The sequence below is a fragment of the Podarcis raffonei genome, chromosome 8 (genome assembly GCF_027172205.1).
Source record: "Podarcis raffonei isolate rPodRaf1 chromosome 8, rPodRaf1.pri, whole genome shotgun sequence".
Classification (NCBI taxonomy): Eukaryota; Metazoa; Chordata; class Lepidosauria; order Squamata; family Lacertidae; genus Podarcis; species Podarcis raffonei.
In genome coordinates, this window is record NC_070609.1 from 51,023,960 (window position 1) to 51,047,701 (window position 23,742).

General features: G+C 37.6%; 1 protein-coding gene across 5 annotated transcripts in view; it reads right to left on the bottom strand.

The window, feature by feature from the left end:
* Nucleotides 1–23,742, bottom strand: part of ANKRD11 (ankyrin repeat domain containing 11) — a 190,363-nt gene that overhangs the window by 162,739 nt on the left and 3,882 nt on the right. For all 5 annotated transcript variants that reach the window (XM_053400020.1, XM_053400017.1, XM_053400022.1 and 2 more), the window contains exon 2: nt 5,430–5,509. The gene's annotated coding sequence lies outside the window, so the exon portion shown is untranslated. The remainder of the gene's footprint in view (nt 1–5,429; nt 5,510–23,742) is intronic.

The following is a 23,742-nucleotide window of genomic DNA, read 5'->3' on the forward strand; positions in this document are numbered from 1 at the left end:
CCCCTGAATACAACTGCTATGTCATACCACAGCCAAATGCACCATCCTTAGATAAGGATAGTAAATGCATTTATGTTTTTGTTTAGTTTACACACACTCCTCCATATTTATTATTTTTACAGTGACTAGATCCTATGTATAGGATTTTTTAAGCAGTCACTTTTACCTTGGAAAGATGCTCTACCAAGGAAAAGGACTGCAAATACTGTAAAAGGAACTAATGGCTTAAAAGGCAGCAAAAATGAACGAAACCACCACAGAGGCAGAAGGAGCACTGAAGAGAAGAACCAAAGATAAGACTAAACACAGATGGGAAATCAACAGGTGGTAAAAGAAACAAGGAAATGACCAGCCTGAAAGGTGAACAACAGGCGTCAGGAAGAAATGACTGCTTTCTGAGAAGCAAAGGGGGGGGAGTCAATAAAGGAGGAGTAAGGCTAAGCTAAGACAAGCAGCTTCCTTTATTCTTTTTTAAAGCTTACAATGTTGCCTATTGTCCATTGGGGCAGCACCAAATCCCAACCTGGCCACAGCTTCTCTCGGATCTCCAGAATGTTTTATCAGCTACAAATGTTCATCCATGTCTGTAGACACACCTAAAAGCTTCATTTTAAAAACTGCAGAGAATGAAAGTTGGAAGTGATGGCAAATGCCATCTACGCCAACTCCTACCAATGCTGAAAATCCACTACTACAACCTCCATGATGGGGAGGCCATCCAGCCTCTGCCTAAAAACCTCTACTGAAGGTAAGTACACCAGCTTCCAAGGCAATCTGTTCCATTGTTGATCAGCTTGTACTTCCTAATGTTTAGTTTAAATCCTTTTTCTTCCAATTTGAATCCTATTTGAATTTGAATTTTAGCTCAAGTCCTACCCACTGAAGCAACTTATAGCAAGTTTGCTCCCCAACTTTGAGATAGTTTTTCCAAATATTTTGAGGAGTATATAATAGAAGTATTTCCCTTTGACAAAGATTAGAAGCTATACTACCACAGACTAGAAAAGAAAGTTTCACATATTCTGGTAACAATATTTAAAGTAAACAGTGAACACAGGATTCTGACCATTGGATAGGCCACTCATATGCATTCTCTGGCAATGTCCCTAACAAATATAGTTGCAAAAAGTACGATTACAGAAAAACCTCAAAAATACATAAAATTTGAACAAGTAAATCTCACTAATGCCCAGTGGAAGACAAAGCTCAAAAATATGAAAGCTACATTCAACTTATTGGCCTCTTCCCATAATATTATCTGAGGTAGTGCATGCCTGCCAAGTGGGTAGACCGGAGTTACCCCACAGAAGTGAGCTTCCAGGCCCAAGTCTAAATATGAAAGTATTCTAGAGGCAATATATGTACTGCTATCATCTTCCAGAGAATTCACCTCTAGCTCCAACCCACATCCCTTCACGCAAAGTCTTTGAAGAGAAGTATTTGGTCTTGAGCAGTGTTCAAAATTAGCCAGGCACAAGGCGCATTTTACACCTGGCTTTCGTTCACTTGCAACCAAGTGAAGGTGCCTGGGTGCCAGGATGGCGCCTGGCATCTCCACCATTTGGAGCTGCATGCCTGTAGTTGATTGGATCTGGACTGTTTTTCACATGCTAATACCACATCATGTAGAATTAGCTTCACAATCATAATGAATTTCTGGAACCAAAATGCTATTTCTGTGCAGCTTGAGCAGGAGCAGTCACCATTAAGAAAAAGAGGTCGGAATAGGCCAAGATATATGTGGACTGTCCCTGAGACATTTCAAGTTCTCAAAGCTCTTAACCTAGCTCATGGTTGTCATCTGAACTAGCCAGATGTTTAACTGAGTATCAATCACAGTCTGTCCATCATTTGAAAAATAAGACTTTAGAGCCGTCTTGCCCCAAAATGGCAACTGGACATTCCATTTTGGAGACTGTAACTTTGGTTTAAAGAGCCATTTGAAGCCTAGCTTATATGGCTGGATTTCTAACACTGGTTTCAAGGATGTTGAATTTACAGTTAAAAGTGATTAGGTTGCAAAGGTTCACTCGTCATTAAAACTTGCATTAACAAAACATTTTTGTTACCTTATGCTACATCTAAAAATGTATTCAGGAAAGGAGAGTGAAATCTAACTCAAGGTTGTGACAGATCCTGATTTTACAAATCCTTTCCCTATGCAGTCAAGAATCAGTAAATATTTAAAAGTGAATGCATCCAAGCTGAAGTGCCACTAATGGAAAAGACCTGAGTTAAATGAATACCAAGATCTGGCCCCATTTTGTCTAAGCAATTCTATCTTCATTGTAAAATGTGACTTTTCCAAAGACAATTCAATTCTTAAAGCATGTGTTGAAACTGAATTTTTACTATCTAGCTCAGCTTCACAATAGCGTTCTTCTCGGAAGGTCAGAACAAGGCAAGATTCAAGCTTGGAAAAACAATTCTGCTTAGCAGCCCCACCATATTCATCCTTTTAACAACAACAACAACAACAACAACAACAACAACAACAACAACAACAATTTATTTATACCCAGCCACTCTGGGCAGATTCCAACAAAAGATTAAAATACAATAGTCCTTCAGATATTAAAAGCTTCCCTAGACACCTACATATTCATTATGAACTCTGTGAAATACTACTTCCAAAACCACCATCACAATCTCACTTCTGCTCAAAAGTCTTGATCTGTCAATTTCTGTAATGAAAAATGTGAGTATTGAGAGTTTAACCAGCTCCCAGCTTACACTAGAATTCTGTGCTAAAGAAAGGCACCGGATTATCATGCTTCTTCAAGAAACTCAACAGTACATAAACATTGGAAGCCTAAATGCTTTTCAACAAGAAAATAATACATACACAGAGCATATTCATTAGTGTGGCATACGTGTGGTATACAGTGATTTGGCTGCGCTGCATTTTTATTATTATTCCACTTTCCATTAATTTACACATGACCCAATTTTTATTACAAGAAAGAATGCTAAGGAGAAGCCTATATACACTTCGTACACTAATATTGCGTGGAAATAACTGCATAGATGTCACCAAAGAACATAAAACTGCCACAACTCCAGCTTCATTAGAACATATTCTTTCACAGAAATCCCAGCACTAACACACAGCCATCATATTGTTGGTCACAGATTCTGCAATAGCTTGGCCATGAAGAATTCTGCAAATCAAGTACCACACATCCAATTCACTGGACAGTCTTGCACTTTGCCCCAACTCAAGAATATGCAAGTACTCAGTAAGCTTTCCAAGAATTTGAAAACATTCTTAATTTCTATATACCAACAAAATCATCACTCTGGGCAAATAAGCCCTTATGATTCATCAGTGGCAGGTGCAAATTAGCACTGTTACTTATTGGGTATTCAATACTGGAAGGGAAGAATGCACACCTAATTTCAACATGACAAATTAAAATTTATGCTCCAATCACCACTTTTAAGACAATCTCATTAAGGCCCCTGCAGTAAGGAAAATTACCTACACGTGCACAGGTATGGTGATGACACAAGTGACAAAATTGTCGATACACCTTTAAGCTCTGCAGCAGCAATATTCTGCTCTCCAGGTCTCTTGTGAGCAGAATGAGCAGAAACCTTTTTGTGTAAAATGTGAGATATTAAATAATTCTATCTAAAGAATTCAGGTTTTAATTACTATTCCAAGTGTGTATGTTAGTTGTTCCACACAAAAACAACATTCTACCAATTTTTCTTATTTGCTCTCCAAAGGATTAATACTTATAAAATAAACACACAAACATTAAAAACAATAATCTAATGTGAACAAACTGCAAGTCAGCAACAATTAATAACGGAATGCCCTAAAAGGGCCCATCTCACCGACTGAGCTAAATGGCAGTGATGGACACTGGTATGCACTACTAGGACACTCAGTTACACCATTTGCCAAGAAGCAGGTTTTACCTCTCTCATTACTCTTGAAGAAGGGACTTCAGCAGGAGTCTGCAATCGACCATGGGTGCATTGTATCATACTAATTACAAAATAGGCAAGAAGCTACTGTTGCTACTACCTCATCAAAGCTAAGGAAACAGCTTTTTATTCCAGTCTTTTCCAATGTTTTGTTAACTGACACAAGACCCACATCAGAAGATGCATCTCAATGTCACTGCTGAGACAGGTGCTCCACTGACAGGCTTCAGAAAGTTGTCAGCAGTGACAAAAACCTGCAGCACATATTTTTAGCACACTCTTATAGAGAGTTTGGGTGCATCTGAAGGTGCAGAATTTTTTCAAGCTCAAACCAAGTCCAGACTTGATTTTAATGAATCCTCTTTTAATTAGAAACTTAATCACCAAGTTCAAACATTACTCTTGTTAACTGATTACATTTCACCCTGATAATGTCAAATTAAATCCTAGATCACATTCACTAATTATCTCTTATTGGTAAAAACTACCCTAGAAAAAGTCCTTAAGAGAGAACATTATTCAGCATGAATCTTCTCACCTACAGTAAGGAAACAATCCCCAATTTAGCCAAATATCTGACATTTCTCTCCATCCTCCAGAAGTAGGGAAAGACCTTTTCCTTTCAGGAACAAAAAACTAAGTTTGCCTCTCACCGCTGGGTCTCTGTTAGCACCATGGAGTGTGTGGTATGTATAAGCTTTGACAGATTCAATCTGGATGAGAGGGAGAGCTGTATGAGTGGACACAGGAGGCAGGTCTTGTAGAATGGCACATAACTGGACTACTCTTTTTGCTTGGTCACCGCTGTTATATAAACCTTGTTTAATCACACTGAAAATGTTCTACAAATTTTACTTCTAAGAATAGTGATTCCAATCATTCCCCTTCTTCCCTTGTGTTGCATGCAAGTGAATTTGTAGAGAACTTGCATGTACAGTAATAGGATTGTCAGCTTATAGTTGTTGCTTGCCACAGGTAACCAGCCAAGTGCCTAATTGCAAGGCAGGTTTTATGGTAGTTTATAAGTCCTTGGCTGCTGATTCAACAGTGTCTTTGCAGAGAAAAATGCCACAGTGGTGCTTTATCCAAGCATCTAAATCAGAAAGTTTCCCTGAGATGATAACTTACGCAATATATGTCTTGGTGATGATAAAATGAAAGCCATAGCCTGTATTTGTAATTTCCCTACAAAACCTTTGTCAGGTACTGCAGGGAAGTTCACCCTCAGGCCTTATTTGTGATGCTGCTATACATTGCACTACAACTAAAACTAGTTTCTTAATAAGCTAAAGACATTTTATCTGCACTACAAAACCAATTCTAACACAACTACTCTTATTAAAACCTATTAAATATTTACATTTTAAGAATAATAAATGAAAAATCACTATCGCGATTCATAGTCATATTCTGTTTTTGTATTCGCTATTACAAAAGCTATTCCACTGAAGGGGGGGGAGTGCTTGGGGTGGGGGAAGCAATAAAATAGTTACCGATTCCATAGCTGAAAGTAGTGGTTAGCAGGACATGGATAAAATCCAACAAAGAGATGTCTCCAAAGAAGCTCTGTATTCTGAAAGACAAACAAAAATGATCTTACATAAATATAAAGACTCACAATGCAAGCTTCAGGGGGGGGGGAGCATGCTAAAATTATTACACCTCATAAAAATATCTTGTTGAATTCTATTCCCAATGTGCTTTGCTACTTCAACAGTCCACTGGGTGATAGCACTGTGATGTCCTACTTGTGCAACTGGGATTTTCCTTTCAGCCCTCTTAAAAAATAATCTATTTTCAGAGTCACATACATAGAAAATATTGAAATAAAATTTGACAAAATCTTTTCAGAAAGCCAGAATAAAATGAGAAGAAAAGATATCTGGTCTTTGGTAGGTTTTGGGGAGGGGTGGAATCTTAGCCATTGAATTTGCACTTACACTTATAGAGACCTACTTGATCAAGATAACCTGGGATTCACATAATTACATAACTTATTTACTAATCATTCTGGTTACTCTTAGAAACTGAATTTTTTTCAAGACAAGTGAATAGAAAGAATACATTCACAAAGAAAGAGAGTAGCACAGGTTTGCTCCCTCAGAAAAAAAATACTACTTTAAAATCAAACTATTTACTTCTTGTCCTGGTTTAAATACAAAAGTAATAACAATATGCTGTAAGTACCGTACAGGTAAGAGCTCGTGAAATTTACTGGCAATTGTATCATATAACTATCCCATGCTAGCATTTACATAAACATTAGCAAAGCTAATATTCACCAATAAAATATATCCTTCCTTTTTAAGTATCACCTTCAAATTTTTTTATAGCTAACACTACCATAAGAATAAGATATCTGGTGCTTGCTATTATCATTCCAGAACAAGCAAACTGTGACTCATAATTGCAGTGAAGCCAGCTGTTCTTAAGTAAAAGAAGTCAAGGCTAACCTATAAAAGACAGCACTAGGCAACTACAATAAAAATCACCAATCTCTAGTAGAAAAACAAAAGGTGGCAAGGCTATTTAAATTTGAGCAAAGTAATGCAACAATCGCCATCAAACTGTAGCCGGATGCATGATGCAGTTCTACAGCTGAAGCTTAGCACGCCTGGCCCTATAAACACCTGGGTCCCGTGCATAAACCTCTTTTGGAGGTTGTGGGGTATTGAGTAATAGGAGTGTTAGGTTAGGGCTTCAGAGACCTATATCTGAGTGGTCATTGAACATTGGCCTTTAAAAAATTAGCCTCAATTACAAACTAGCATTACAGCGTCATTGTGAAAATATAAGTTGTAGAGCACTTTGAAGAGTACTAACTCATTCAAAAGGAGAGGATTATACTGTCTCCATACCAGGCCGGCCAAAAACGCTCTTTGGTCTTGTAAAGGATGAGCTGTCTTTTAATTGTGGATTTTAAAAACTGTGCTACAATACCTGAATATCTAGCAATATTTTATAGCAGGGGTGTCCACCTTCCAAGAGACTATGATCTACTCCCACTATAAATAAACTGGCAGTGATCTTCCCATTGGATTGACCAGAGTTGTTGAGCTTTTTTGAGGGAGGCTTCACCAAAGTTGTTGAGCGTTTTTTTTAGGGGGAGAGACCACAGTTGTTTGTTGAGGGGTTTTTTTTAGGATCGACCAGGGAAAGCCCGTGATCGACCAGTAGATTGTGATCAACCAGTTGGACAGGCCTGCTTTATAGCGATACCTCTATATAGACATATAAAAATAACTTCAAATATAACAATAAAAGCCAGAACTGAACTAGGAAAATGAACCAGTGTGCTACAATGCATGACAAACCAATCCAGACAGCAGGAGGCCTAGCCAAGTACAGAACATTCCATTTGGAGAGAACCTCTGACATGTTCAAAAATGCTGAAGCAGATGGTGAGCAGTCTTTAATACTAGTATCCCAGCTTAGTCAACCACCAATGTTTGCTAAAATTATGTCATATAAGAACTCCAGGGGCTGAGCTAAAAAATGAAATGTATGCATTGTTACTTAAGATTTCATGTACATAAATATTAGCTACTTATTTAATCATGAAGGCAAGGCTGACTACTCTTTATTTGGAAAGGAACCCTTCATATACCAAAAAACAAAACAAACAACCCCTCCTTTTATGGCAGTACCAAGCCTTCTGTACTGAGAAAAACCCAAAGGATTTCCTGCTCTGTTAACATGATGCTCCTAAGCAATGGAGTTAACCACACATCAGAGCCAGAACTGGTTTTAGTTTAATACAATGACCTGAAAACACATTTTAATATTTATGTGCATAGCACCTATGTCAGCTAGAAGAGTGAAGCCAGACTAGCAATCTTAAACACATAACCATGAACATCAAAAAGGAGGAACAACATGAAAAAGAAGCATATAGTCTGGAGACAAGTAACTGGAAAAGAAGGGCAAATTTAGGAGGCAGGTGGTACATGGACTTCCAGGGAACTAGGTAAAAGTAAAGAACAGATGGGGAGGGAGTGTTGAAATGAAAAGCAAAGGAGGACTGATTAGTTTTCAAGAGAGCACTTAAAAAAAAAGACAAAGCATAATGCCTCTCTCATGTTACACTTCTATTTCTGCCATAGGGATCTTTTGCAATGCTAAACAGAATGGAAGCTGCATGTAATACAAAGAAGAAACAAAGCAAGTAAAGTGATACATTTTATTGGGCCTATTTTTATGGGAAAGACTGTAGAAGCTTGCAAACTTTATATGCTGTAAACTGCCCAGAGTGGGTGGGGAAACCCAGATGGGTGGGTGGGGTGGTGGTGGTAATAATAATAAAAATAATAATAATGTAGAAAATATTAGTATCCTGCATCCTTGATTATCGTATTTGTATCTTGCCATGCCTCCAAGAAGTTCAAAAGGTTATCCCATTTTATCCTCACAATCCTGCTAAGCAATTTAGACAGAAATATGGCCTGAAGCAATCTACAGTGCTTCATCGTTGAAGAATTTTAATCCTCATTTCCCAGTTCAGGTTCAACACTCCAGTCACTATACTACAGTAGTTAGAGGATTGGATTGGGACCTGAGAAACCAGGGTTTAAATTCCCATTCAGCCATGAAGCTTACTGCGTGACCTTGGCCCAGTCACTACTTCTCAGCCTAGCATACCTCACAGGATTGTTGTGGTAAAATGGGAAGATGGAGAACTACGTATGACCCTCTTGAAGGAAAGGCGGGATAGCAGTGTAATAAATAAATATTTTAGTTGGGTACTTAGTGTCTAAGAAGCTAATTCAGATGTCTATTCCAGAAGTTAGGAAAGAGAAAGCAAGCAACATGCATTTTATGTTGAACAGAAGTATAATCTTAGAATGTGTCAAAAATTGGGGGGGGGGAATCTAACACTTCTGAAAATTATCTTTATAACAACTGATACTCTTATAATCTTTCAGTGAAATGTAAATGGAAGCCTTCATAGAGGTTCTATTTGGCAAAAACACTGGTCCATCTGAAAATTCTACCTTATTCCTTTTAAAGAACAAATTGTTGCAGAACAATGTTGATCTTTTTTAAAAAATGCCACAACTCAAGAAGTTTATTTTCATTTATGTTAGTGCAGGCTTCCTCAACCTCGGCCCTCCAGATATTTTGAGACCACAATTCCCACCATCCCTGACCAATGGTCCTGCTACCTAGGGATCATGGGAGTTGTAGGCCAAAAACATCCGTAGGGCCAAGGTTAAGGAAGCCTGCATTAGTGTGTGCACCCAACAATCACAGGGTATTTCATCCACTGATTAGTACCAAGCACTTATGTGTATTCATTATTTTCCACCCTGGTCTGCTCACACTGATATATTTCTGGTGTTGTTCCTCCAATTCTTAATTCTGATATTTTGCATTGCTGACATCCAAGCAGCACCCTGAAAAATACTGAACTTCAAATGAAAAGGAAAACTGCAGCTATAGCACAGAATATCTTAGAGGCCAGGTTTTGGTTTCAAACAGACTGACAGCTTTTCTTGCACAGGCACAGTCCTTTATATACTATTAGCAATAAATGATTAGGGAATCCTAAGTAAATAGGCTCATGCTACTGAAAAATTAATGCCCCAGCCATCTGAAACCCTTGTGCCAATCCCTACTTCTAGTATAACAGAAAGCGAGATGTCACCAACACCACAGTTGATGGGATATTGGACTATTCCAGCCACATTTGCAGCACATAAATGTGCTGGATTTATAGTACACTGTAAATAGGGCTTTACCTCCCTTTTTGTCTGGAAACCTAAAACAAACCTATATTGTATATGAAATTGTGTGTAATTTCCTTTTATTAGAAACAAGTTCTTGTCAGATGTAAACAGTGTTTTGTGGTTGTTTTAGCAAAATTCTAGCCAAAACCAGATCCCTCAAGATGACTCATTTCAGCCTGCTGACCAACTGAATAGTCTGTTACTCTAATACAGGAGTTGTATTCAGCTAAAAAGAACTACTGGCAGCTTAAAAAAAAAAATTCTGAGTGGGGTACCCTGGATAAGAGGAAGAGTTTACAGAACAGACGGGCATGCAACTGTTACTGAGAAGCATGCCATTAAATGCAGGGGTGGCAAACCTGGTTCCCTCTAGACACTGCTGCACTATAACTCCTATAATTCTAAAAAAAGGTTGTCTGCTAATATAAGAAAAATAATAATAGTAATCTTTTAAAAATCAAAAGAAACAAAAAATCACCAGCTGCCATCAAGGATAAGATTATTTGATTAATCTCAATATAAACAAATAAATATAAACAGTCAAAACAAGTATTTTAAATAAACAAAACATGTAGAAAGCGCAACAAGATCTTCAAAAAAAATCAACCCTAGGTGATAAAGGTAAAGGTACCCCTGACCGTTAGGTTCAGTCGCGAATGACTCTGGGGTTGCACGCTATAGGTGAGGGAGCCGGCGTTTGTCCACAGACAGCTTCTGGGTCATGTGGCCAGCATGACTAAACCGCTTCTGGTGAACCAGAGCAGCGCAAGGAAACACCTAGGTGTTTACTTTACTTTGCAGAGTAAATATCTTACAGAGCCCACCTTTGTTGTTCATTTTTAGTCTCCCTTCCACAGGAATATAATCCTATCACCCCTGACAATTAACCACAGATTCTGGGGGTGATCAGAATTGTAGTTCATAAACATCTGCCGGTTAGCCACCCCCAATTTAAACTAAAATTATTCAATTATTAGATTTGTCTAAGATACTACAGGTAACTTCTCTATCTGATAATTATGACATTTTTCATTAAATTACTAGAAGGCAGGCTGAACCACAATGTGTCAATCCCTAAAAGAAGACTGAAAACATGTATGGAAAGCAGTATTTGTTTAATACAATTCTAGCTTTCTCCAAAAAAAAATTCCTGAAAACTGGAACTTGCTTCCCCCACTCTCCATCCAACTTCTGAACACTCGATTATCTTTGATCAAGCTCAAAAGGCTGCCTCTGAACTTTATGAGTAAGCATACTTACATTTATTCATGTTGATATATTAATGTAAAGAGAAAACTGAAAGAAGCTAAGTACCTAAAGAGTATGAATCCTGATTTAAGGAGCTCAGAGAATGTTTTTGACAATATATGTATTGTCTACCCCTTTCAGTTCTTCACATCCCTACAAGCCTATACGTCAAATACTTAGAAGCTAGCAGTTATTCGTCTAAAGCCAGCTAGTAAAAATCAACATTTTCTTGGTGTATCTCTGCTGAGCTGACCCTGACAATGCAATACAAATTAAGATAGCATCTAACCTACCTCAGTGGTACATAAGGTATCACTTTAGCAAGTGATATATTTAGACCAATAAGAGATATATCACTTTACAATAGCCATTTGTTTTGGTTTTACATGGGTATCCTTGGCTCACAATACTGGACACCAATACATTAATGCCCCTGCCAAATGAGGTGGGGTAAACAATTGCTCTGGGTAAAGCATTTTCAGTAGAGGTGTCCTGGTTGTGGAATGCCCTCAACTGGTGCCTGTGTTGAGTATTTTTAAGCACCAGGTAAATACCATTTTTATTTTGTGAGGCTTTTATTTTCTAAAGCTTTTCAGCAGTGCCCAAGGTCTAAAAGGGACTCAGAAAAGCAAACATGTCAGAGCCCTTTTTAAACCTTGGGCACTACTGTTGTTTTACATTATCTTTGATTCTATGTTTATGCAGTATTTGTGTATTTTATGGTTTAAAAACTGTACATTGACCTAAAATCCTATTGCTAATGAGCAGTATAAATTGCTATAAATAAATAATAATCTTATTTCTTTACACAAAAAAGCTGCAAAAACCCATTTATATCTGGCTTGTTTTAACCATTAGTTAAAGTGGAGGTGGGGAACCTGTGGCCCTCCAGATGTTGTCAGACTCCTATCTCCATCAGCCCCAACTAGGATGGTCAAGTCAGTGATGATGGGTTTTTTTTCCTCCCAGCAACATGTAGAAGGTCACATTTCGCCAACCCAGTGTTAAAGGCTCTGCCTTCAAAAATGCAGATAATACTTACTTCCCCAGATCCTACAGTAGTTGGTATAAGCCTTACACTCATACATTTCATGTTCAGCTCCACACATGAACAGGCTTCTTCATGAACACAGTCCCTTCAGAATGAAACTCAGATTTCTGACTTTCTTGTTCCCCCCCACCATTTCCACAATTGAGGCTTACTGCTAATGTGCAGGATGCAAAGAGGTGTGAAAATATTGCTCTATGCTTCTACCCATTTTTGCAATACAGAGGCCTCCCCTTTTTCACTGCAGCCTGTAGTCAATCAAATAAGCACACCAGAAATTTAGGGAAATGCTTTGTAATAGCTTCCAACACAATGAATCAGCCACATTCAAATTGGGGGACCCAGAGTATTCCCAATGAATGCATGTGGAAATACTTGGATACACAGAAGATACTTGCTGGACCCTACCTTTATCTGTTCAGACTATTTTTCAGCAAGAAAAATAACATGATTTTGGAAGTCTACACAATAACATGAAGCACATGACAATCAAGAAAGCTATTCATGCAATGATTTTTTTTTTTAATTTCTACTATCCCAATCCTAAATACCATCCTCTTTCCTTTTAATATAAAAAATGGAAACAAAACAGATGCTCGAAATTAAAGACAAACACAACTTGTTTTAGTTTGTTATAACCACACACACCTAAGGTACATAATATATTTGTTCTTTCCTAAAAACTATGCAATGCACTTTGAAAATTTCCTTAACAATTAGCTGAGGTGGAACTTGCAAAGAGCAAATCTTACCACTAAGCATAACCTGAAAGGAGATTTTAGAGTCCAGGTTCACATGATTTAGGCAGGATTGAACTGCTTTTTTCTATACATAGCTTTCTTGTATTGTGTACATTTACAGTTCTGGAGAATTACACAAGCTGTCCTTTGCTCATCTTAGATCATGTCTAAGGCTAAAAGAAAATGTTGAATTAGAACAGACTGTGCTCAATCAGCAAGCAATGTAAGGCCCACAAACCACATGCTGAGATATTTGTGCAGCCCACAGCTTCATGAAAAATCCCTGAAATCTTTGCTTTTTTAAAAAAAGTTTCCAGCTCACATGACTAAGCAGACAAACTTGAATACATGAAGGCAGTTTTTATTAACAGATTTGTGCAATATTTGTGCTATTTTTCAATATCTTATTCTCTGAGCCTATAAAATATCCTCAAGAACTAAATCAATTTTGAGTACCAAAGGTATTAAGTTACTTGGGCTCTTGGTCTTTCTTACGCTAGCTGAAAGGCTGAAAACCATCTACAGCAGGGGTCAGCAAACCTTTTCAGCAGGGGGCCAGTCCACTGTCCCTCAGACCTAGGGGGGGCTATATTTTTGGGGGGGGAAATGAATGAATTCCTATGCCCCACAAATAACCCAGAGATGCTTTTTAAATATAAGGACACATTCTACTCATGTAAAAACACACTGATTCCCGGACTGTCTGCGAGCCAGATTTAGAAGGCGATTGGGCTGAATCCGGCCGCCGGGCCTTAGTTTGCCTACCCATGATCTACAAGCCTCACCCATTACTAATGGTCTCGCATCACAACAACACATATGAAGAGTCACAATATGAAGCAACCCACATTCTGCAAAGTGGCCCATCACGCAGAACAATTTGCCTGCCTGTATTTTGTGCTTTGATTTAGTACTGTGGGCCATGATTTGCCCTTCTGTACTAGCAAGCAAAGACAAGATATGTTCTGTCACTCTAAAAGAACATGCAGTTTTTCAGTTTGATTTATTTTGCATAAGAACTCCATTGCTCAAAAAAAAAAGCCACCTCAATGGCCCTAAAGTTAAATATATTCCAAGTTTGACACTGTTTTTTTTTTAACAAAAAACTAAGGAAGTTATATGAACACAAGGAAGAATGAATTTCCCTCTAACAGCAATACCTAAACCACCAACATGGTAATACATTCTCCACATAAGAACAAACAGTAGTGCTTTTAAGGATGAAACTATGATCCAATAGATAAAGCAATTGTTAATTTACCGTGAGTACTTTTTAAGGTATCGTTTTTAAAGGTATCTTATAAAACACATGAATGCAAAATCTTTTCTGTATTTCACAACATTAACATCTTCCACCAGAGCTCCATGACACAGGAAGAAAATACCACTAATCAAGCTATTTGATATTATGAATATAATATAGAAGATTTCAAACCCTATCATGAAAAGATGCTGTGAAGATTCCAACAGCCAGTTTAGGCACCCAACTCTTGTAACAAAAGAAACTGTTCATAAAATATCCAATATTTACATTCTGAAAGCTGCTCAAAATGCTGCAATCATGTTATAATTTTTATGAAGTACATCTCCAAACGGGGTTCCATCGCTGAAAAACTGCAGCATGACTAACACAGCTCCATTATAAAAGGCAACGTAACCTAGCACTTGTTAGCAGCCAGTGCAACACTGGACTGAGTTTCCATGACAACCAGGGGGAAAATATATAAAAGCAAACTACAGTTAAGCGAAAATTACACTCCATGACAATACATGCAAAATGCAGGAACATTTGCAGTACAGCTTTTGATGAAATGCCCCAATGTACAATGTCAGTGAAAAATATTAATTAACTACAATAATTGCGAAGACTTATTTACCACAGTTGTTTGCCTCCATTTGGTGCAAACACCCTTAAAGTAACAAAAATAAAGAAAATAAAACCATTTACACCTGCAATACACCAAGTTGTTGCTTTTTTTAAAAAAATATGGCAATTTAAAATTTGGCATTTGGATATTCTAAGACTGCAGTTTTCACTTCTGTAGACAATGGCTGGTGAATAGGTTTGTAACTTGCTTCCTAGGAGAACATATGGCTTTGAATTATATATTAAGATACTGAGAATTCTGGAATTGGCTGGAACAAGACATTGTTTTCATTGTTTAAGGACTTGCACTTTGAATGTCTCCTGCTTACAGGGTAGTTAGTGCCTGTTTAAATAATCAAGAATTCCACAAAGGAAAAATAATAACAACAGTAGACCAGGTATGTCAATTACACTGACAAGTCAGACAGGCAGAAACCTATAGCAAGGTCATTTATTCAAACTACTCATCAACCATTTTGCTGAGATCAGCAACAAGTAAATGTGAGCATAACAGTTTCTAATTATTTGTTTATATTTACCCTGCTCTTAAATTTCAAAATTCTCCCAGAGCAATTTACCCAAAAAAATTGAACCAAATAAAACATACACTCATAAAAATATTTCAAAAAGAACTAAATTCACATTAAAACAGAGTAAACCAGAGGTAATCACCACCATAGACATTTTATCTTGGACTTCATCTCCAAAGGCAGAAGGACTCAGTAAAGAATCTAAACACTGAGACAGTTTTGTGTGAGAGCATAATCTGTAAACTACACTGAGTCCTAAAACCACAGAATTAAAAAATATAAATGCCATAATTTTGAATCATGTCCAGAAATGGCCCGAGAATCAGTGTGGCTGCTTTAAAAACTAGTAATAAATACCGGTACTCCAAATACCCAGGGCCAGTCAGCAATCTAGTTTCAGTACTTCTCACTGACTTATTTTTCTGAATAGTTTTCAAAGGGCATTCCCATGCACATCACATTACTCTAGTCTAAACAGTATGTTACTAGATCATGGATGCTGCATCCACATTCTCCATCCGAAACAGGCCACAGCTGGCAAACCTGTCTACATTGGTGAATGGTGCATGTACCCTTAAGAATGCAAACATGATCCTTAAGGGGAAAGCATAATCCTATCCAGAACAGGATGAACACCAACTTTCTGGTCAGAAAACACCCATCAACAAACAGTACCCCCACATTATCTGGATTAAGCTTCATTTTATTAGCCCTACTCCAGCTCATTAATCATTGCAAACATTGGTTCAGAACCTCCACAACTTAAATGGACATGTAATTTGTAGAATTTTAACAAGCTGGGATTTTTCTAGCTACGGTACTTATATCTGGGTAAAGTTGTTGTTTTTTCTTGTATGTTACCACAAATAGCTTATAGAAAGATTTAGGGGGGGGGACCCAAAACCATAGCTTGTACTGTATTCCACATGAAACTGTCAATATTCAAACATTCAGTTTTTTACTTTATGCATTACAGATTTCACTCTCACATTGCTAACTACAAATAGTTCAACCATTTTGAGGAGCATTGTAAGGAGAGAGAATATTAAGACACTTCATGTCCTGGAAACTAACAGTGCCTTGAATCTACAAGGTTCCTGATATTTATTCCCCTGCCCTGTCCACCACCACTGTACATAACTCACCAGAACTGTAACCCTTTATTATACTGGAAAAGTTACATAGGGCTACCCTGCCCTACCCTGTTTATAAAGCTGTTCACTGGATAGCACCAGAAGCATATTATTTTCCACGAAGCTTAATGTTTAAACATAGTTATTTCGATATACTTGATTGGGGAGCAGAGATTAGATAAGTACCTTCAGTATCTAAATATATGAAGCACAATTTGATGCAAATAATTGAATGAGTAAATATAAGGTGTTTAGAGGAGTTCTGTAGTATAGTACACTCTTAAAAGAACAGCTTACATTATACAATGCGTGTTACAGATTTGCTCCACCAGCTTTCTCCCAAGTACTAGCCTCCAGAGCCCTCATCTCGCTTCAGGCCGTGGGATCTGACGTTTGTCTATGGACAGCTTTCAAGGTCATGTGGCTAGCATGACTAAACCGCTTGTGGCACAACAGGACACCAAGAGGAGTGCCAGAGCACACGGAAACGCCATTTACATTCCCGCTGCATCAGCATCTATTTTTCTACTCACGTTGGTATGCTTTCGAACTGCTAGGATGGCAGGAGCTGGGAGAGAGCAATGGGAGCTCACCCCATTACACAGATTCAAAACACTGACCTTCCGGTCAGCAAGCTCATTATCTGCCCGATGTAACATAGTGAGCACAACTGATACAAAATAGCATGCACACATGCTTCCAACATTGTTAAAACTGCCATGCCAGAGCAATAGTCAACAAATTATGTGTTTCTTTGTGTGATTTTTTTTTGCTCCAGTTTGACAAGAGTGAAGTTTTAAAAAAAAAAATTATATGTTTAAAGCTACACCCTGCTTTTCTTTGCAGAGCAAATAAAAAGTCATACTAAACCAGGTTGGTAAGGAGATATGGCAACAGAATACTAGATACGCCAACAGGTTGCTAGACTGACTACACAAAAATAAATACTCTTAAGCATCTGATCATGTGATGAGCTGCTCTGTTGCCCAAGTGGTCAGAGGCCACGGTTGGCATTGTGCCAGTGTCAAGATGACACCCAGTCACAGTACCCACTTTTAGTCCCAAAACAGTACAGTGTCATAAGGACACCGATGCAAAAAGAGGGCAGATCAAGAAGATGAAAGGTATGTAAAGCCGAAGATGTCCTTTTGTACATTAATAGAAAGGCTCTGTAGGAGAAACTTTGCCTGGGAAGTTATCCAGACCCCTGCCACTCAGAGACAGAGGGCTAGGGCAATTATAGTACAGTAGATCAATAGAATCAGCTACCCAATACTATATACAGATATAGGACATTTGTACTATGCCACAGCAGAAACCCAAGCAAAACAAAATCTTTAAATTACACAACCATATTTACAGACCACTGTTGCCTGCCTTAAAAGTATGTTTTAGGACTACAGCCAATACTCAGATGTCAAATAACTCCAGAGTGGGGGGGGGGGGGGACTCAGGCTGAATAAATAGCACTGTTGTGACACAGTGGGAAGGACATTTTTTCAGTTGAAATCCCATAACGATTCACGTATCAAATTCTGAAATAAGCAATCACCAATCTATCAAAAATAGCTCTTCTGAAATTAATGCTCTGTCTTAACTAAAAATAAATACAAGAAAAGAGAGCTAAATGCATGTACATACATTGGTCTTATCTTTTAAATCATTGGATTATATATTATTAGGGCTTTGGCATGAAAAAACAAAGCTCAATGTCAGCAATAGCATCAGTGCAATGCAGTGGCCACCCATAAAATCTTGCTTTAACGTTTGTATTGTGTCATTACCTCTTTCTAGGTGCTTTGGAGGTCAAACTGGAAGCCTTGGAATATGAAGGAGCCTACAAATTAACTACAGAAGCACAAATGCTCCAGGAATTCCTCTGGATTGAGGAAGGAGGACAACAGGCAATAGCATACAATCACCTGGCCGCCACCAAATGTGCATCTAACTGCCGGAATTGTCTGAAATTAGGGATCATTTGCTTATTTCTAGCAAGCACTAATTGTTTCAGAAAGCAAAAAAGTAGTAGTTTACAACTGGAATAATAGTTATACTTAACCACAGTGATACCACTGGTTTAATCTCAATTGCATTCCTGCCTTCCTCCAAGAAGCTTAAGGTGCAGTATATTATGTCAGTGCATTTGATCCTCACAACAATCCTGTTAATTAGTTTACCAGTGTTAGAAATTCAGAAATATAATCTAATACCCAATGGCACCTTAAACCTAGGTTACAGTCACCACAATGGAATGCCCCCCCAATGAAGTTTGTTGCTGTTGTTTTCATTTCTATACCACTTTATATTTTAAAGAACAAATCAAAGTGGTTTACAACACATTAAAACATCAAATAAAACAATTCAAAATAAAACAAATTTAAGTTTCAAGGAAAATATTTCAGATCCTTCTCTAAATTACATTTTGTTTTCCCCAGAAACCAACCTGGCATTTTGTGGTTGCAGTTGGACCTGTGCCAATTGCAAAACATGCCTAGCACCTGGCTGATTTCTAACACTGGATTAAACAGAGAGGACTGGCCCCAGTTACTTCAAGGCTGAACAGGGATTTGAATTCAGGTCTCTCAAATTCATCCAGCGCCCTGCAGCATGTTAGCTCTCCATGGTGAACAATTCCCATGCCAAGTTTGTACAGACAGTGCAATAACAATTCATGGGGTATGTAGTTCTCTATGTCTCAGTCAGGGCAGACACCATGGGAAGGCTGTTTCCAATTACATTTCCTTTATAATTCTAACATACAACAATCCTTAGGTAAAATCCTATAGCAAACTCAAGGCAGTCAATTTTTAAAACATGCACTGCACCCAATATTGATGGATGGACACATGATCACTTTAAGCTGACAGCTCAGTAAAGGATCATATATATACACTAAAACATTGAAAGAAACTAAATTTCAACCAACCTGGCATGATTTTTGGAACTACTATATGTAGAATTAAAATACAATTCATGGTATGGCTCATCACACATATTGAAATAGTAAGTCACTTAATATATATATACTGTATTCTTTTTTCCTTTTACTTATGATCGTTTTCCCCTCTTTTTGTCTCATTTTCTCCTCTTACTTTTTTGTCTTTTAATCACTTTCTAACATTAAATGCAGTGGGCTTAAGAAGGAAGGGGGAATGTTTGCATTCAGTAAAAATATATAGGCAACTTGACGTAAACTATCATGATATTTATTTTAATTGGAGTTGGTAAGGCTTAATGATCTACTCCAAATCACCCAGAGACCTTCCTTCTTCTGCCCACCATCAATATACTAATCCTATGACTGGGAGACAGTCCAGAATGGGTTGTCATTTTGAATAACTACAGGAGACACCAGAGATGCAAATAAACTCTGATTTAAATTTAGGGAAAGGGGTCAACATACCAATCCTTTTAATGATTAATCTTTAGTAAAGCTAGTCACTCAATAATTTACAAATTTCTAGAACAAAAAACCATTGGCCTTCAAACATTTTAAAAGTATGAGATGCTCAAAACTAATTTTTAGTCCATCTCCACTTGATCAATTCTGGAACATCCTCTGAAATGTTGAGTGTCCTCCATTTTTCCAGTGTGAACTCCAGTTAGCACACACTGTACACCTCATGACTGGATTTTAACAGTGGCATGCTGCTGCCCCCACACACAATTTTTTATTTTTTTTAAAAAAATTTATTTCCTATATACAGGCCAGCTGCACAGAGGTTGAGAAGGAGTGACATTAGTTAGCTATGGTCATCCACCCACCCTGGCAATCTACTCCACAATTCAGAGTTCCTTTCTCTATTGCATAAATATATACAAATATTGCCTGGTAGCTTCTTCCACATGCTAACATTACAGTCCACACTTCTAAAAAATGTCATATTTTTACCAGAAGCATATCAAAAGTTGGAATTTTTTTACATGAAATATCTGATAGCAACCAAGATAAAAACCCTGCCTGTGACAGTGAATTGAGATCAAAAGCATTAACCAGACAGCTTTTTAAATACAATATGTGATTTTATAAAATCTTGCATTATTAAAGCAATAGAGAAGAATCTACGCTTTAAATTTTCTGTATATAAAGCAGGCTGAATACTAGTTTTAACCAACAGACCCTTCTCGACTTTCTTTAAAGACGCAAAGAGACTGCCTACAGACTCCTTGAGGATAAATAATTCAGAGCCTAAATGCCAAGGGCAGTGCAGCAAACTGGAATGTTGCATTTATCCAGATGGCAGGGACAAAGCAGACAGTCGTGTGTGTGCCTCACATCACTGCATAAAAGCAACTGCAAACGTGACCTGGGAAGGCAATGGGGAGAAAATACTGTTACCAAAGTTCTCTCTCAGCTCTTGCTCCCTAATACTCACTGTATGTCTATGGGACAGTGAATGATGATATCCCAACTGATCTATGCTCACACAAATTGTGTTGAATAGAACATACTTGGTTCACATAGTGAACTAAAAAGATATTGCAGTTTGCTAGGAAATCTGACAGATTTAGCTACTGCTGAAGTTGAAAAGTTTGTCATGGAGGCTATTTTTCATACCTAAAACTTGGTTTTAGATAATGAAAGGGGGAATTGAAAAGGAGATAAAACTATTCATAACAGCAACAGTAGCCTCCCCAAAATGGTATTTCATAACTCTACAATGCAGCTTAAATATAATCAAGGTGTCATGTAAGATATGCAATGTAAGCCTTTCAGTTTTTGAACAATGATTAGGTTTGTTTAACCAAAGATCACAACAAAAGCTTCAGAACAGAAGAGACCTGGATATCATGTCCCATAGATTTATAAAAAGGATAGGTGGTCAGGTCTGGCCTGGCTATTTGAGTTTCAGTGTTATCCTCTAAGATAGCAAGCCCCATCAGCATATTTACAAAGTCGTCAATTTATTTGAAAGCACAGCCAAAAAATGGAGAACGACGAACTGACAAAACAAGCTTCTGGAACACCTTTTTTCCACTCTGGGAAACATTTGTTACTCTTTGCCTACCTCTGGGACAACTACATGCAGAATTAAAACACGTTATTGTATGTGTGAAGTATCTACATTAATATAACAAAAAACACCATTATTTATGAGGCAATCCTTTTCATTTGTAACTCATCTGAAGAAAATTAATACACACAGGACAACTAAGAAAGCAGCTCTATTGAAGGGAAACTTACTGAATCCATCTTTAACAGCTCACTGCAAAGTAGATCTTAAGATACTTTGTGTTGGACACTTTCCATTTACCCTCAAGCAAACTCATCAGATCCAGAGAGCTGCAATCCCACGCACACTTATTAGGGAGAAACCCCATTCAGCACACTGGGACTGACTTCCAACTAAACATTTACAGTATGTCAGGCTGCACCATTTGCTTGGTAGACAGCATGCCAACACTAGCCACAGTGATTTGGCAACAGTGAATGTAAATACTTCTGACTTTGAGAATAAAATCAATTAAAGGTCAAATTTCTAAGCATATACTCAAATTCAACTACAAATCAATTTTGACATTTATTCTGAAGTTAGTATTTGTGGCTGGGACCTTAGGTTACTTTACAAATACATCATAATTCTGAAGTATTTAACAATAAATGTTAATGTTATATTTAATCAATTGTCAAAGCAAACCACACTCACTGCTGCTCATCACCCATGTACTCTGAGGAATAAACCCAGTTTGTCAACAGACTTTTATTGAGTTCCATCGCAGCACTGGAACTCTGGCCACTCCATCCATATTAAGCAAGAAACCAATTTTCCTGGACAGCCACTCTGAGAAGTAAGGGGATGCCCCTATTGCCCTGAGATCCCTTAGGAGGAAATGCAGGATATAAATCTAATAAAAAGAAATAACCTTCATCCCACAATCCTTAAAGTGATGTCTTCCAAGTTCTCTTGTCACTCACATCATGTTTTCCAAACCTCTTTCACCATCTAGGGAACCAGGCAACACACATAGGAGGGCAGATATGATGCATGGGTCTCCAATTGCTTATTAATTAACACACAATTCCACATTCACCTTAGTCACTTACAATGACTAATCAATCAGCAAGTCACTTACAATGTTTCTACAGCTTTCTGCTTCTCTCCACTACAATGTATTCGTGTCTTGCCTATCCTTCTTTCCTGTAGTATCCTATGCATCTCTAACACTATAAATGACCCCACTCTTCCCATTGATTCAAACTGATTTATTTAACTTGGCTTATTGGACTTCATATGGAAACAACAGGGAATGCCTTTAAAACCTAACACTAACAATCATAAGGAAAATGATGCCATCTGGGATTCAAAACATACTTTTCCCAAAAGCTGAATCAATTACTGCCCCCCATACAGTCTAGCAGCAAAGTACAAGTCAGATTAAATGTTCTGACTCAAGGATCAGTACATTTGACTACTATAGGCAGTGACCATTTTGTGCGTGCCCAATCAACACACAACTACCAGCACGTGGGTCCTTTTGGACCTGGAATAGGGCAGAATGGGGGTGGAACAGGGTTATGCGTGCTCTGCCAATGCACACGCAGGGGCCAGGAATGGAACTCCCACTCAAAATGGCTGCCACCTGTGTGTGTATATATGGATACATACAAAAGGTTGCCCTTGAAGTAATTACTAAAAAAGTGCTGCAATATTCAGAACATTCTAACACACTTCGCAAATACTCCTGATTCATTAAATTCAAATCTACAAAGAATTCTAGAAAACAGACATTTAAAAATATCATTCAATTTAGGAAAATATTCTTCCTGCCATCAGTGTCTCCACCAACAGCAAGGTTTACCAAAATCCTAAAGACATTTATGATTCACTGAAGTACAGAAAATCTCTCCCACAAAAAATGAATTTTAAAAAACCAAGAGAATAGGCATTCTATTTTGCAGATGTAAAGTATAAATAAAAGAACAATGCAGGTGTTTCGATTTCACTCCCAGCTCAGTAACTATAACCACTCATACCATACACATCCCTTTAGTCTGAACATTAACACATGCAATTGCTTCTTGATATGTTTCCTCTCACTGCTGCCTTTCCCACTTAAGAATCCTATTGCTAAAAATCAGTATGTTTATCTATAACAGCACGAAAAATATCATATTTTAACCCAATGTTTACAAACCACACTTAGAACAGGAAATGAGCAAACTCAAAGCCAATCCCTGAAATATTTGCACCTTATTTGCATGAACTACATTAGAATTATATGGATCAAACAAACAGAAGTTATATAAATTTTGGTTTAGTGAAAAAAAGTAATACTGCTTTTACAGTACAGCTTGACTAAGCACAGCTAACCACTCAAGCTAGCATAAGATCTGCCTGCTTAGCTCAACAGAAGCCTGAAACAATATCAAAGCAGAGAAGCTTAAAACAACATACTCATTCTATTATTTGAACAGCAAAAAATAAAGTACTTAATATTTCATCAATTTTTAAAGCTTGTATTATTGTTATATCTTAATAAGGTAAGTATTTTCAAGCAAATAAAAATATTAT